This window comes from Rutidosis leptorrhynchoides, chromosome 3, assembly GCF_046630445.1.
Source record: "Rutidosis leptorrhynchoides isolate AG116_Rl617_1_P2 chromosome 3, CSIRO_AGI_Rlap_v1, whole genome shotgun sequence".
Classification (NCBI taxonomy): Eukaryota; Viridiplantae; Streptophyta; class Magnoliopsida; order Asterales; family Asteraceae; genus Rutidosis; species Rutidosis leptorrhynchoides.
This window is the reverse complement of record NC_092335.1, coordinates 20019225-20037692: the sequence shown is the minus strand read 5'-3', so window position 1 is coordinate 20037692 and position 18468 is coordinate 20019225. Positions and strand designations below refer to the sequence as shown.

The window sequence follows — 18468 nt, the reverse complement described above, 5'->3', positions numbered from 1 at the left end:
GCTTCTATTGGGCATGAACTCATAAACCAAAGCTTTGAAATCATTGCCTTGAAAGTCAACAGTTGAGCACGAAGTTATTATCTTCAATAGATTCCTATGTCGAATACTCCGCCATGATTCATATTCTCTTATAAAGTTTTTGTGAGCTCCTTGAGTTTGAAGATGCAAGACTTTCACCGCATCAAATCTAACATCATTTTCAAGAACTCCTTTATAAACAGAGCTGGTCCAACCCTTGCCAATCAAATTGGCTTCAGAGAAGCCATCGGTAGCCTTGAGAAGTTGATCGTAAGAAACTTTCAAAAATCGTTCATGTGTCGATGATTGAGATGGTTGGCCCTTCCTTTTCTTTTTAAACAAAACATACAAAACACATGACACAACTAGAACCGTGAAAGCAATAATTAAGATTATTGCAAATACCGGAAACCTCCTTCTACATTACTTTTTCTCCTTCGCCTTGCATTTAGGCAACCCAAGTTCTACCAAGCCTCCACAAAGCTTCATATTACCAGTGATAGAAAATTCACTTGCATTGGCAAGCACCCCTTTCACTAGGACTTCACCCTCAAAATCGTTAAATGAAAGGTCCAATGCCTGTAATGAAAACACTTCCAAGAATCGAGGAATTTGGCCTGATAAATTATTATGAGAAAGATCGAGTTCCACCAAACCTCTCATAGATTTTAATGATGGTGGTAACATACCTTGAAACAAGTTGTCGCTAATGTACAAGTATGAAAGGCTAGTGAAACCACCAAGACTACTAGGGATGTCACCCGATAGATTATTATGAGATATATTTAAAAAAAATAAATCAAATTCTTGAGGTCTCCAACCTCTGACGGAAGTGAACCGAATATGTTGTTTTGAGAAAGATCTAAGCTATGGTTAGAGATGAAAGTTGAAGAAGTTGTTTCGGTATGTTGCCACTTAGCTTATTGTTATGGAGGTCTAATGCCTCAAGACGATAATAATTTCCTAGGCTTAATGGAATAGGCCCTTCGAGTTTGTTGGAGTCTAAAGAAAGTCTATTGATCCCTGACAAGTTCCCAATGGCATCGGGAATTGGCCCTGAAAATTGGTTTTCATACAACAATGCAAATTGTAAGTTTTGAAGCTTTCCTATAGAAGACGGAATTGTTCCTGTGAATCTATTAATAGCTAAAACTAACCGAGTCAATCCAACTAGATTACCTATACTTGACGGCAGGTATCCGTATAATCTATTCACTCATAAATTTAGAGAAGTCAATTGCTTTGAAAGATTACCTATACTTGAGAGGAGCTCTCCTTCAAAATTGCAATTTTACAGAAACAACCTATCTAATTTACTGCAGTTGTTCAATGAATCAATAAACTTCATTTGATCCGTTTCTGAACCTCCAAAAAGATTATTACCTAAGTGATGCAGGTACGAGAGAGCCCAACCCAAGCCCAATTGTTGTTAATTTTGTTTGTTAACTGGGTTACACTTGTTGGGCCAAGGAAGACCATGTGGGCAGAAATCCTCAAAGTCAATATGAGAAAGGCAAAGAGTGTACGTACGGAGCAAGGAATTGGATAAAGTCTTAAACCTCTCATGTTTATCCAATTTTAATATTTATGTTTATCTTATTCTAATTTCCAAATGTTTATCCTATTAGTTTTCCTAGTATCAAGCTATTTAGTTATCTAGTGGACTATTTATATTTTACTTTGAGAGTAGAAAACTCAGTTGATTGATTATTGATATTTCTATTTTTACATGAGCTGTTTCTTCAACCGAGAAGGTTGTAAGTTTAGCAATTATATTTTTGGTGTGTAATATCGAATTATATTTTGCTATTTGTATTGGTGAGTCATATCCAATACTAATTATCTATCTTTCTATTTAGCCATCCATCCCCAATTCCGCATTACTACATTACTAAGGATATACTGAAAATATCAGTTAGTTTTGAAAAGTCAATTGTCAACTTCCCACTAAAACTATTGTTATTCATATCAAATGTTCTTAATTTAGAACAATTAGATATGGAGGGAGGAAGAAGCCCGCTCAGTTGGTTATTCCTTAATTGAAGTCAGGTCACATCAGGTAACATTTCGCCTATTGCCAGAGGAAGACTACCAGTGAGCTGATTCTCAGTCAAAGATAATCTATTTAGGAGTGAAAGGTTATAAATGGAATGAGGGATGCTACCAGTTAAACTTTTGGTGTAATATTCCCACCAAATGTATTTACGGGAAGGGAGAGTAATTCCAATGATGTAATATTCCCCAAGAAAGATGGGACTCCACCTGTTAGATGATTTTCATCCAATACTAAAAAAGTTAGTTTCGGTAAGAAACTAATCTCCTTGGGAATGCTTCCAACTAGCTCATTGGCACCCAGACCAAGCATTTCAGGATTTGAACAACCTGACAAGTTAGTTGGAATGACTCCGTTAAATTTATTTCTTGATAGATTCAAACACGTAACCTGAACAAACGACCAAGTTCATTGGGTATGGTTTTTTTGAAAGCTGTTGTTTCCGAGCAGAAGCACACGAAGGAAGCTGAGGTTTCCTACATGAGGAGACAATGATCCTTCTAGGCCTTGTGAAATCAGCTGTAAACCAGTTACCCTTTCGTGCTGCTTCCCACATGTAACGCCAATCCAATCACAGAAATGAAAGGACGTGTTCCAAGAGTTCAGAGCTCCATAAGGATCGTGGGTGATCAGTGACTTGAACGACACCAACGCAAGGTGATCTGTCTCATTTCTTCCATAATCATAAGAAGATGATGAGATGGGACATTAGTAGTAGTAATAGTACGAAATATAACAAGACTTGAAAATAGAAAAACAGTGAGAGAGGAAAATGATGAGCAAGTTGGTTGACTTAAATTCATTTTTGTAACTCAATAAGCATAAGATTACAATGCTCTTTGTTGGCTTTTTTTATAGGCAAAATAATGATGATGATGATGATGATGATGATGATGATGATGATGATGATGATGATGATGATAATAAAAATACTGAACAAGTTTTGGATTATAATTAGGCAGAAAATAATTTATGTACTAACCGAGTGAATTAATTTCATAAGAGCAAACAAACAAATAATAAGACAATCCTCGCCTGTCATATTAGTGCATACATAAGGATCTTATCATCATCATTAATCTTGTTTAACTTTTGGTGTTTTGTCATTATATCCCTTTTTAATATCTATTAGATTTATATAAAATAATCGAGAAAGTCCTTTGTTTCCACCATGGTGGATTGACCTAGTCCAACTTAATGTCTTAATCAACGATCAAGTACGTGGATAGAAGACTTATAACTCAATATGGCAACTTTATTAACATTTTCTAATATATAAATGAGATGATGAAATCAATATGTGAATTTGAAATTACTAAACGCTTCTCAAAGTTTCATTGTAATAAGGTCAAAGAACAGTCAATAATTTCAAGACTACAATTATGAAATATTAAAAAAAAACAAGATATCAGCACAATATATATCTCTGTAAACATGTAAGAATTATACATTAACATAAAAATTACACATTGTCATTAAAAGAATAAAAGGTAACAACTTGTAACCACCTTTAAAAAAGAAGTCACTCTACAGAAACCTAATGCAAAAATTTCTAAATTGACAAAATAAAAAATAGATTCTACAAAACCCAGAGTGTGCTACAACAACTAAAACAACAACAAAACCCAATACCACATGAATGGTGTATGAGGAGGTGAGATGTAGACAATCATTCCCCTATTCTAGAATAAAAACAAATCATTTTTCTACTCAGAGTTAAACACTCTCAAAAGTAAAAAGTAGAGAAAGTCATCACTCTCTTTTCGACGGATAAAAGAGATTGCTTCCGAGTAGACCTCCGGCCAATAAGTAGTTAATTTAAAAAAAAATAGTAAAATAAAATTAAAAATAAAATTGAGATGACATGAAAATGGTAAAAATGGTAGAATCAAATTTTCACGAGTTTAAATCATGTCTGGAATTTAATTTAGGTTAGAGTGTGCTACTCTAATGTATTTCATATCCTGAAATCTCAAATTTCAGGAAACATAGAAATGAATTCATCATTATTATTAACATTAGAGTAGCACATATAACAATCAAAAGTCAAAATTCAATCTTGTGTTGAACGGAGTATAACCTACTACAATTACTCCCAAATATCTTCAATTGTAAGAGTACAATAATATAGGTTACCTCAATTGCAGCAATGTAAAGTTTCAAACTTACCTTTAAAAGTAATTTATACATTATAATAAATTGAATATTAAAAAGTGTATCTGCTGTTATGGAGATTGGGTAGAAAAGATCTGAGAACAGAGACGGGATTAAGAGAAAGATATGGAGAAAACAAATAAGATTCTAGACTTTTTGGGCCAATTTCTCCTTTTGGGCCAACACTCATTTTAGGCATATACTTTATTTTTTGGCCGGAGAGCCTTGATCATCCCAAGTACAAACTAGTTCCAACTAGTTATCGAAACCTCGCTTCGCGTCGGGAGTTCGATTTTCAATGTATTTTATTGTGTTTAGTTTGTAAAATTATTTCGTGGCTAACGATCGTGTCATTGAAGCGCAACTCGAGTCGAACTAAAAGATATAACCCGTCAAAGATTTAAATGTTATTTACATCTCCGCGTTTCACTATGGAATTGTCGACTTTTAAAAATTTAACGCAAAATCAACGTGTATGAAAAGTACCTCAAATATTTATCATTTTTTAAAAAGCGTCCGTTTTGCCTATAGTTAGTGACATTGTGTTTCTTAAATTATTTCGAGTTTAACGATGTTGTCGGAAAAATTTAGCTCGTTGCGAGCGAGAAGATATGACCCGTGGATATTTGGGCGGAGTTTAATTAAGATTTTTTATTTTATAAAAATGGTTATTTGACACTTTATCCCCCTATTTGGGGGGTCGGTTTTAATTATTGAACAAAGGTTGGGGGCTTTACTTGCGAAAAGGGGAAAGAAGTGAAAAAAGGGAGGAATGTGAAAGGACGAAAATGCCCCTGACTACTATTCATTATTTTTGCCTAATAGTTAATATGGTAATTACGCAAATTTAACTCTACACTACTAAATCACGTAAACCATCCTCTAATCCTATTGGCTAAACCTTTCTCACAGCACTGTTATACTGTTTCATATGCCGTACTTAAAACCCCATCCACATACTATCTACAACACTCCTTACCTCATCCCTTACCCCACCCCCATGTATATCTACATTTATTAAATATCCGACCCATCATTCATCTAATAGATCTTCTACGGATCCCCAACAAATCGGCACATTCAGTTTCCCCCATTGGTAAACAATCTGCTACGCTATCTTTTTCCATTGATTAATCGTTGCATATGTTAGTCTTTTTATTATTATTATTTTATACTACTAAATCACGTAAACCACCCTCTAATCCTATTGGCTAAACCTTTATCCCAGCACTGTCACACTGTTTCATATGCCGTACTTAAAACCCCATCCACATACTATCTACTCTAGAACACTCCTTACCTCATCCCTTACCCCACGTAAACCATCCCTTACCTTTCTCTAAGGTTGCAAAAGTCGCGAGTCGGGGACGCATCGGTCGAGACCTAAAAAGGACGCGTCGGCCGAGTCGGGGGACGCGTCGGGAACGCATCGGTCGTTGACCAATGTTGACTTTATTAATAATTTCTTATATATATATATATATATATATATATATATATATATATATATATATATATATATATATATATAATAGTTGATTATGTACCATAAATTTCTTAAATGGGAACTCGAATTTAAAAACAATCAAACTTCAAACTCGATTAATGTTACCGAGTACATAATTAGTAAGGACGCAGAGAAAGAGCGGCTCAAAAAATGAAAACAAACCCTACTTTTAAAATATACCAGATCTTGTCGAAAATTTGACTGACTTTGACCGTTTTTGACCGTCTTTGACCGTCTTTGACAGACTTTGACCAAACTTTTAGCTCTGACCGTCTTTGGAGTCGTTTTCAGAAAAAACGGGACGGTGAACTCATAAAAATGACGCATCGGCCGACGCGTCGGCCAAGTCGGCCTACTTTTACAACACTGCCTTTCTCACAGCACTGTTATACTGTTTCATATGCCGTACTTAAAACCCCATCCACATACTATCTACTCTAGAACACTCCTTAATTCACAGTCGGCTTGTACGAGCACACGACTCCCAGCTGATCGGGCCTGAGTCTACCGATAGTCCCTGCTACTCAATTCACAGTATAGTTATCCAGATGCAGGGGGTGCATCGTTCACACTATACTCCACAATTAGTAGCCTATGGACCCAACCTCCCCTAGGCACGGTTGACCTCATACGGACTCTAACCTCTCCTAGGCACGGTCTCGAGTCCCCAGTCTCCCCAGGCCCGACTGGTGCCATTCACACAGTGTACACAAAATTCACATACAACATCAGGCAACGATATTATTATTCTAACATGGCAATTTCTACACTATGCATGGTAAAAGAGTCAACCACAGTAGCATGATATGCTACTTAAACTCTATCCGTAGATAGACCCACTCACCAATTACCAGCAACTGCTCAGTTATTATTTCTGAGCTTCTTCCTTGTCCTTATCTCCTGAGAACAGCAAAAACCAAGTTAGAATAGTGTTCCCATCAAGATTAGACACACTGACAGCGAATTATAGCAAATTCATAAAAAAATGCGTCCGCTAAAATTTTCATGCTTAACACTTGTGCACTTTCAAAATTTACATCCTGAACACCAAAATATAAACGGGCAGCATAACGGCTAGAAAAAGGCACTTTGGTAAAACATTCTGCCCTGTACACACAGTCGGTCGACTGACACTTACAGTCGGTCGACTGTCGACACAATCGATCGACTGACCTGTCCAGTCGGTTGATTCATTGGGTAATACATCAATCGGCTGAAGGCAAATCTCAGTCGGTCGGTTCACTCGCCAGTCGGTCGGTTCACCCTCAGTCGGTCGACTGTCGTCCGACAGTCGGCCGACTGTGTTCATCTTCCTCAGAAACTGAACAAAGGCTACGGACTTCACGATGAAATCCTCAAATCTCGATCTAGAGCTCGTCTTAAACACCAAAATTGACCACAACTTTTTCACTACTTGTTATAGACTCAAAACTCACAACAATTTGACCATAACAACACTTAAATCACTTGTTTTGACACAAATTCAAGCTTTTTACAAAACTCACACAAAACCATGAATTTTACAACGAATTGAACACAAAAACACATGTTACTTACCTTGATAGACTCAGTAAACGATAACAAACACGATTCTAACACCAATTTGAGCTCAAGATCAATGTTTAGGGATTAGGGTTTGGTAGATGGGAGGGATGAAGGTACGGTGTATTTTCTAGAAATGGGAAGAAAATGAGAGAGTGGCAGCTGGTATAACACTTAATTGTGTTATATCACAATACCCCTCAATACACGGGTATTTACCAGTTATCTAAAATCTTTCGCACAAGATTAGGTAACCCAAACGAAGTCCAAATAAAATAAACAAACCTGTTCTGGGACCCTTGTCACAAACTGGACACAACACCAATATAATAAAACACTAATTAAATAATTAAAATAAAAGCACTTAAGACTAAGCATAAACCCTTAGGGCAAAATGGACAACTTACAACTAGCCCGGGTTTCAGTCTGTTACAAATCCACCCCCCTTAAGGAGATTCCGTCCTCGGAATCTGGTCTTGGTCAAACAAATAAGGGTAGCGTTTTCTCATCAACTCTTCCGTTTCCCACGTAAGATTAGATCCCAAACTGTGTTTCCACTCAATCAACACCATCGGAATCTCTTTCTTTCTCAGCTTAGTCACCTTTTGGTCAATCACACGGACCGGCTCTTCCACCAATTTCTTATTCAAATCGACCCTTAAATCTTCTAAAGGAAGAAGTTGTGTTTCATCGTCGACTTTACACTTACGAAGATAACATACGTTGAATGTATTATGAATACCAGCTAACTCTGGCGGAAGATCTAACACCACAGTCTGATCATTCAACACTTCACTGATCGGAAACGGACCAATAAATCTCGGTGCTAACTTACCACGTTTACCGAATCTGATAACCCCTTTCCACGGCGAAACTTTCAGATACACTCGTTCACCCACATTAAAGGTTACCGGACGTCTACGCAGATCAGCATACATTTTCTGCCTATCTCTAGCGGCTTTCAACTTTTCTCTCGCAATTGCAACTTTTTCGGCTGTCATTTGAACAATTTCGGTACCTGCAAACTGCTTCTCCCCGGCTTCTAACCAACAAGTCGGAGTTCTGCAACGACGACTGTACAACATTTCATAGGGCGACATTCCTATACTCGAATGATATGAATTATTATACGCGAATTCGACCAACGGTAAATGTGTATCCCACGAACCACCGTATTCTAACACACAAGCCCTTAACATATCCTCCAAAGTCTGTATCGTTCTTTCACTCTGACCATCTGTCTGAGGATGATAAGCTGTACTTAAATTCACACGTGTACCCAAATTTTGTTGAAGACTGTTCCAAAAATTCGACACAAATCTGGAATCTCTGTCTGAAACGATCGATAACGGCACACCATGTCGACTAACTATTTCTTTCACATACAAATCGGCTAACTCACTTAACGAAGCTATCTCACGAGTAGCAAGAAAATGAGCACTTTTAGTTAGACGATCCACTATTACCCAAATCATATCATGTCGTTTCTGAGTTCGAGGTAATTTGGTTACAAAATCCATCGTTATATGTTCCCATTTCCACTCTGGAATCTGTAACTGACGTAGTGAACCATAAGGTTTCTGATGTTCTGCCTTCACTTGAGCACAAATATGGCACTTTTCGACATATCGAGCGATATCTGTTTTCATTGTCGGCCACCAATACACTGTTTTCAAATCATGATACATCTTATTACTACCCGGATGTACTGTCAATCTGGATTTGTGAGCTTCTGTCATAATTAAATCCCTCAAATCTCCAAGCTTAGGCACCCAAACACGATTGTTTAAAGTCTTTAGTCCACGTGAGTCATCAATTAAGTCCACTTTTCGTTTGGTCATTTGTTCAGATTTAATATGTTCGTCCTCTAAAGCACAGGCCTGAACGGTTCTTAAGCTGTTAATCAAATCTAAAGTTATATTCAAACAAAGAAATTTCACATTATCACTTGACCTTTTACGACTTAGCGCATCTGCAACCACATTTGCCTTACCCGGATGATATTTAATTTCACAATCATAATCTTTGATCAACTCTTGCCATCATCTCTGATGCATATTCAATTCTTTCTGTGAGAAGATATACTGCAAACTCTTGTGATCTGTACATATAACACAATGAGTTCCATACAAATAGTGTCTCCACAGTTTCAAAGCAAACACTACTGCAGCCATTTCAAGATCATGCACTGGATAATTCTTTTCATGAACTTTCAACTGTCGAGAAGCGTAGGCGATTACTTTATCTCTTTGCATTAAAACATAACCCAACCCGGCATATGATGCATCACAGTATACCACGAAGTCGTCTGAACCTTTTGGTAAAGCTAACACTGGTGCCTGACACAGTAGCTTTTTCAAAATCTGAAAAGCCTTTTCCTGTTCATCAGTCCATCGAAAGGCTACATCTTTACGAGTCAACTTAGTCAACGGACCTGCTATTTTCGAGAAATCCTTGATAAATCTGCGATAATAACCGGCTAATCCCAGAAAACTCTTAATCTCAGTCGGAGTCTTCAGAGAATTCCAATTCATTACCGCTTCTATCTTTGTCGGATCAACTTTTATACCCTCGGCACAAATCACATGACCCAAAAACTGCACTTCACGTAACCAAAATTCACACTTTGAAAATTTTGCAAATAGTTGTTCACGTTTCAACAAGTTCAAAACCTGTCTCAGATGTTCAGCATGTTCACTTTCTGTCTTTGAATACACTAGTATATCGTCTATAAACACAATCACAAACTTATCTAAGAATGGACGACACACTCTATTCATTAGATCCATGAAGACTGCTGGCGCATTCGTCAACCCAAAAGGCATGACAAGAAATTCATAATGACCATACCTTGTTCTGAACGCTGTTTTCGGTATATCTGATTCAGCAACACGAACCTGATGATATCCGGATCGTAAGTCTATCTTAGAAAAGAATGAAGCACCCTGTAACTGATCGAACAAATCATCTATTCGAGGTAACGGATACTTATTCTTCACAGTTCTTTTGTTCAATTCACGATAATCAATACACATATGCATTGACCCATCCTTCTTTTTAACAAACAATACCGGAGCACCCCACGGTGAAGAACTCGGTCGGATAAACCCACGATCTAATAACTCTTGAATCTGTGACATCATTTCACGGATTTCAGACGGCGCTAATCGGTATGGAGCTTTTGCAACTGGAGTTGTTCCAGGAACCAACTCAATCTTATATTCGACTTCCCTTACCGGCGGCAGACCTGGTAACTCATCTGGGAACACTTCAGGAAATTCTGATACTACTGGAATATCGGCCACTGTTCTCTTTTCTTTCTTCACATCAATCACATACGCAAGAAACGAATCACAACCCTTTTCCATCGACTTTTTCGCTTTCATCATGGTTATCAACGGAAAATTATACCCGCCCCGCTCCCCTCGGGCCACAACACGGGTTCCATCGGTCGAACGAAAGGTAATCATTTTCCTATCACACTTAATATTAGCCTTAAGCGAGCTCAACCAATCCATTCCTAGTACTACATCGAAGCTAGGAATAGATAACACTAAACAAGTCACCGAAAAAGACTTCCCTTCGATCTCTATACAAACCCCAGTCACATAGGTTGTGACGGGTGTGGTCTTACCATCAGCTACTTCTACACTAACCGGCTTGGGTAACACAGTAGCTGGTAAATTCAACTTAGCACAGAAATCTAGGGACATAAAACACCTATTGGCACCACAATCAAACAATACGCGAGCAGGTATTGAGTTGATTAGAAACATACCGGTGATTACTTCGTCGGTTGCCACAGCATTTTCCACTGACATCTGAAAAGCTCTAGCCTCTGCTGTTGGAGGGTTCTTCCTCTTCTGCCCACTCGAGGCAGTTGACCCTCCAGCTGATGCTGAACGCGCCCCTGACCCTGCCCCGGAACTACCACTCTTCGACGGAGAACTAATTGCACGATGCCCTGGTTTGTGACAACTCCAACACACACTATTCGGATACGGGCATGCTGAAGACTCATGCCCAACAACACCACACTTTAATCATCTTCTTGTAGCCTCAGAACACTGACCACTGTAAGAAGATCGACACGTGTGACACCAATTCCCTTTACCTGATCCAGACCCAGAACTACTCTGACCACATTTACCCTTCGATTTAAACCCACTAGACTTCTTGGATTTAGATCCTGATTGACCAGATACTTGCCCACCTTGTTGTAGCACATTACCAAACATTCTGTTTCTGGCGGCCTGAACATCACTTTCTACCATCTTAGCCATCACAACCGCTTGAGACAATGACGTAGCCGTTCTAACAAAAGTTCGGTACTCTGGCAAAATGATATTAACAAAATGTTGTATACGAGACGCTTCGTCTGGCACCCACTGTTGTACAAACCTTAATTTATCCATATACTTCTCTACTACCTCATCGATCATCATTTGAGGTGTCATCTTCATTTCAAGAAATTCAGTCTTGATTCGGTTCATATCAAATGGATTACAATATTGTTCACACACCTTCCCATGAAACTGCTCCCATGTGATCATACTCACTTGCTCTTTTGGTATACTAGAAATCAAAGAATCCCACCAAATCATAGCTCTACCTTTCAACAGTCTACTAACATATGTTACCTTCAGCTCGGGTTCACACTGACACGCTTCAAATACCCTTTCAACTTCTCGCAACCAATTGAGAGTTACAGTCGGATCAGTACTTCCAGAGAACTCAGAGGGTTTGCAATCACGGAAGTTCTTATAAGTACACTTTTTGGGTGGTTGCATGTAAGGTTGTTGAAACATTTGCATTTGGTACGGGTTCATCATCATGGGATTTTGGTAAGTAAAAGTGTTTTGCGGTGGCATATAATATTGGTTAGGTATTTGATTATGAAACTGGTTCTGGTGCACATTAGGCATCGTGTGGGATTGCGCGGTTGGGAATCCAGGTGGCGTATCATCATTTCTAGAATGCCTTGCCAATTCAAGCTCATTAATTTTGTCCTCAGCCTCTTTTAGCTTACTTTCTAATTGAAGGATGTAACTACTCTGATCATCATCAGACTCAACACCCTCTTCTGGTGCTCTGAATGTTCCAGGGTTAGATGGGCCAGTTGCGTTTCTATCAGCCATACCTGTGCTACAAAACAACTCACACAAAAGCTTAGTGGATAACAGTTAGTTCAATCACAACTAACACATGTATATCCTATTTTCACTTAGCCCCCACTCCCACAGACATGTTTGACTTGCCTCAGGGTTTGGGAACAAAATACGCGCACGTATTTGCTGCCAAACCATGCTGTGATACCAACTTGTAACACCGGCCATTTTTTTTTTTAAACACAGCGGAAGACTTTAATAACAAACACAATATAAGTCACGTCATTACGTTTAAGTTTACACAACGGTGTTACGTTATCACAAAACATTATTTATACAAAAGTCCACATCAGAGTTGGGTTGTCAAACATGTCTTCTGCATCAATACCCATCCCTCTAGCAGTACCTAAACCTGCAAAAGGGGGGAACATGTGGGGGATTAGCGCACCGCTAAGTGAATGAAATCTATCTAACAGATATAGCTTAAGCCACACACAAGCTATATACTAACAACAACACTTGCTAACTACCAACTAGCAAACAATAAGACAATACGAGGATCGGCGGCTTGTACGAGCACACGACTCCCAGCTGATCGGGCCTGAGTCTACCGATAGTCCCTGCTACTCAATTCACAGTATAGTTATCCAGATGCAGGGGGTGCATCGTTCACACTATACTCCACAATTAGTAGCCTATGGACCCAACCTCCCCTAGGCACGGTTGACCTCATACGGACTCTAACCTCTCCTAGGCACGGTCTCGAGTCCCCAGTCTCCCCAGGCCCGACTGGTGCCATTCACACAGTGTACACAAAATTCACATACAACATCAGGCAACGATATTATTATTCTAACATGGCAATTTCTACACTATGCATGGTAAAAGAGTCAACCACAGTAGCATGATATGCTACTTAAACTCTATCCGTAGATAGACCCACTCACCAATTACCAGCAACTGCTCAGTTATTATTTTTGAGCTTCTTCCTTGTCCTTATCTCCTGAGAACAGCAAAAACCAAGTTAGAATAGTGTTCCCATCAAGATTAGACACACTGACAGCGAATTATAGCAAATTCATAAAAAAATGCGTCCGCTAAAATTTTCATGCTTAACACTTGTGCACTTTCAAAATTTACATCCTGAACACCAAAATATAAACGGGCAGCATAACGGCTAGAAAAAGGCACTTTGGTAAAACATTCTGTCCTGTACACACAGTCGGTCGACTGACACTTACAGTCGGTCGACTGTCGACACAATCGGTCGACTGACCTGTCCAGTCGGTCGATTCATTGGGTAATACATCAATCGGCCGAAGGCAAATCTCAGTCGGTCGGTTCACTCGCCAGTCGGTCGGTTCACCCTCAGTCGGTCGACTGTCGTCCGACAGTCGGCCGACTGTGTTCATCTTCCTCAGAAACTGAACAAAGGCTACGGACTTCACGATGAAATCCTCAAATCTCGATCTAGAGCTCGTCTTAAACACCAAAATCGATCACAACTTGTTCACTACTTGTTATAGGCTCAAAACTCACAACAATTTGACCATAACAACACTTAAATCACTTGTTTTGACACAAATTCAAGCTTTTTACAAAACTCACACAAAACCATGAATTTAACAACGAATTTAACACAAAAACACATGTTACTTACCTTGATAGACTCAGTAAACGATAACAAACACGATTCTAACACCAATTTGAGCTCAAGATCAATGTTTAAGGATTAGGGTTTGGTAGATGGGAGGGATGAAGGTACGGTGTATTTTCTAGAAATGGGAAGAAAATGAGAGAGTGGCAGCTGGTATAACACTTAATTGTGTTATATCACAATATCCCTCAACACACGGGTATTTACCAGTTATCTGAAATCTTTCGCACAAGATTAGGTAACCCAAACGAAGTCCAAATAAAATAAACAAACCTGTTCTGGGACCCTTGTCACAAACTGGACACAACACCAATATAATAAAACACTAATTAAATAATTAAAATAAAAGCACTTAAGACTAAGCACAAACCCTTAGGGCAAAATGGACAACTTACAACTAGCCCGGGTTTCAGTCTGTTACATCTGCGGTGTGGTTCATCAGATTCCCTTGAGCTGCTGCATCGATCGTCGTCCTATGATTTACCGTAAGACCATTGTAGAAGGTGCAGATTTGGGCTGACCGTTCTAACTGGTGATTAGGGCATTTCTTCAGCAGGGTTTTGAAACGCTCCCATGCAGTGTAAAGAGATTCATCATAACTCTGTTTGAAGTTAATGATGTCATTCTTCAGTTTGGTTTGTTTAGAAGGAGGGAAATATTTGGTTAGGAATTTAGTAGCCATCTCCGTCCATGACGTGATGGAATATTTTTCCAGTCCTTCAAACCAAGTTTGAGCATGATGAGTGAGAGAATAGGGGAACAAGTATAGCCGGACTATATCTTGTCCTATCCCTGGCTGTTTATAGGAGTTCGAAAGAGATATGAATTTATCAAGGTGAGAATTAGGATCGTCATTCGGTAATCCATGAAACTGACAGCTATTCTGAATGAGCTGGATGATGTGATGTTTTAACTCGAACGAGTGTCCTTGAATCTTTGGAAATCTGATTGGTCCTCCTCGACCTTCAATCGAGGGTTTGGTATTTTCTGCTAAAGTAACGCGTAATGCCATTTGGTTTCTGATTCTTGCTTCCTTGCGTGCTTTAGAGATTATTGCGTCTGGATCAGGTATGAATAACAACGGCCCTGGTCTAAATCGGGTTTGGGTCATACACTGGGTATGCCTTTTTGTTTTTAATTTTTCACAAATAAACTACAATTATAATAAGCTAAACTAAACTAATCTATTCTAAGGTAATCTAATTTAATCTAAGGTAATATAAGGTAATATATTCTAAGGTAGTCTAAAGTAATCTAAAGTAACCTAATTAATTAACTAACTATCCTATGGTGGAATATGTTTTTAGTTCTGGCTACTGATTCCATGGTATTTCGATAACAGAGCTTCGCACAAACTATCCAACAAACCAAGTGGCCAGGCTGACTACAGAGAGGCAGGATCCTTTTGGTCCCAATATAATTGGCGACTGTTCGGAAAATCCAATAACCAAGTCCGTGTATAATTGTCTTTCTTAGACACCACTAAATGCTTGTGAATAGGTTTGATAGAGAGCAGTATTGCCTGATACCAGGTCCCCGGCAGCGGTGCCAAAAACTAGCTACTCTCTTGATATGGCCGAAACGGACGGTTTTTAATTGCGCGGTGTTGTCAGGCCGCGGCTCGCCAAGATCAGTCACTCATGGGAGGAAGGTACTGTTTTAAATTTATATTTAGCGGGGCCTAAATCTTACTACTCCTTATAAGTAAGGGAAGTATGACCTAGAGTCGTATTTTTGAGATATCAGTAACATCGAACCTATATTTTAACCTAAGATAGTTAGGGAGTAGTGAATATTTATTTTGGGATTTTCTAATTTATAAGACAGATAAAGTAAATGCGATAAAATTTGTAATTCATATAAGGTTAAAGTAAGTACATACTATGATTTCATCAGTTATTCTGCCGAGATTATGGAATGCTGGCTCATTAATAGGTAGAGGCCTTGTATTCATTACACTGGTCCTAAACGCCCCTGTCATAAGACACGTCACTGGGTACTGCGTTAGGCTTGAAGATTCTGAATAGACAGCAATGTCCCTTACCCCCGATGCCCGTGCAGTCTGACTACAGGCATACACGTTCAGACGGCTCATCCAATTGAGCGACTTGGTTGGGTGACGTATTAACATTCCAAAATGGTCTAAACTTTCTTAAGCATAATAGAATACATGGTGTACCATATCTGAGAGACGTGATGTGCCTCAATGCTTTCGTTAATGATTGGTTAAAGATAGTTAGGCCCTTAAAAAGAGTTCAACCTTAAAGAACACCATGGCCAAGTCAAGATGACTTCCATGAACACGTTCGGTTATCCTAACGGTCCAATCCTTTATGTGTCTAAACAAACAGTTCCTTAATTAACTAAGAATCCCTCAAGCGGGGTGCAATGCTTGAGACCGCGATATGGTGCAGTGTACTGGTCAACACTAACCGTGTTCCATGGCCTTAATTAGCAGAGGTACAGCTTACAACAACTGCTGTGCTTCAGCATGCACGTACGAAGTTTATATGCTTGGTGACTACACTAGCATGGTCTGGGACCGACAATGTATAAAGAGTCTAGTCAGATGTTTCACTACGAAAGAGTCCTCAGTCGGAATCCAAAGCTCGATAGACTTACTACAACCGGTGTGCTGTAGCGACCCCGACAAATCGTCAATTGACGGCGTCGACTACTTAGGTCCCGTTGCGTGGTCATAGGTCTTTAACGTGACATTTGACCAAAGATATGTCGCATTCCTTTCAAAAATAAAGATTGTTTCAAAGTTTACAAGAATTGTTCATCCAAAAGTTACGTTACAAAGTTATAGTTACATGTGAAACCTATGCGACACAGTTTTAAAGAAAGTCAAAAGACGCTCCATGAAATGCATGTATACTCGACATCCAATGCAAGTATCAAAATAATGAGCGGAAGCATGTATCATGTATCGTTCAAGGACCTGAGAAAAACATAGAAATCTGTCAACGAAAACGTTGGTGAAATCATAGGTTTAAGTAAGTAAGTACAAGTGAACCACAAGATTTGCATCAATGAAATAATAGTAATACATTCCAAAAGTTTGTTTCACGAGCACCCAATTATCAATGCTTAACATTTCCTTCCATTGAACCCCATCACTTAGTGCTAGAACATACACTGTTTCTCGAAAATATATTTCATTCGTAAACGGTAGCGAACCGTTTAAATGAGGGTTTGTCAAACCCATATGGATCCATACAACATAAGTTCTCGCTTACACCCGGCAAGTGTAACTAATGATAATCGAATTGAGGATTTTGTTCTAAACTCGTATGTACAATGTTTGTTTTCCTGTACTTGTGTTCACTTAGTAAAGAAATGTTTATGTTTTCTCATCCCAAATGTAAGTTCAAAAAGAGTAAAAGTGGGACTATGATCTCACCTTGAGTGCACGAGTAGTAAAGTACTTCAACAAGTAAACGTGTGCAAAGAACAATGCTAGTCTTGACCTAAACAATAGGTTGTATCAATAACGGTAAACACGATAGGTCAAAGATGTTCAATTAGTCCTATGGCTCGTTAAGACTCGATCATAATAGCATGTGAATCAAATTGTCATGTTTCATGCAAGGTACAAGTATAAAAACATGTTAGAACGATTGCACAAATATTTGGTTAAGTTTGATTAAAAGTCAACTTGGTCGGGTCAAAGTCAACGAAAAAGTCAACATGTTCGGGTCAGGTCCCGAACTATTTTTCTGAGGTTTTTAATCATATATGAGCATGTTAGAACAAGTTTCATGTGAATCGGAGGTCCGTAGTATGCCAAACATTTTTCGTTTTTTGGACATGGAGGTCAGAGCCTGGACACGGCTTATGCCGCGCCGCGGCCCACAATTGTCGCGCCGCGACAATACACGGGAGCTGGTACCTGGCCAGTTTCAAATGTTCAAGTCTTGATCCAAAATTCGTTTTAGCACAAAATGCAAACCGTAAACATTTAGAACTCGCACCTTATATCGTTGGAAAGCTCTTTTGACAAAGAACATAACTAAACATGTTTCATCAAACAATCTACCTATTACAACAACCAAAACCGCATCTAATGCTTAACATTAACCGCATACAAGTTCATAAATGCAATTCAATGATTCGGGCAACCAATTTACATGAATGATATGCCGTTTCGAAGGTAATCAAGCATACAATCCAACTAAACACTTACCAATAATAATTCATGGCATTCAATGCATCAAAAGTCCATTTCAAGTTCATCAAACCCTAACCCAAATTCACCAAAATCCATAATCAAGTTCATGAAGTTTTCTAAGGCAACCTACACATCAAATTGAAGCTAGTGATGCTAGTAACACAATTAAAACATCAACTTTTAACATCTAACAACATATGATCATCCAAAATTCAAGAACAACACACCAAAATTCAAGTTCATGCTAGTTACACT

The 18468-nt window shown here is 38.7% G+C and overlaps 1 non-coding gene across 1 annotated transcript; it reads left to right on the top strand.

The window, feature by feature from the left end:
* Positions 1 to 14566: 14566 nt before the first annotated feature.
* Positions 14567 to 14673, top strand: LOC139903066 (small nucleolar RNA R71). The gene has a single exon (XR_011777913.1). It is a non-coding gene; the product is annotated as a small nucleolar RNA R71 (small nucleolar RNA).
* The last annotated feature ends 3795 nt before the right edge of the window (positions 14674 to 18468 follow it).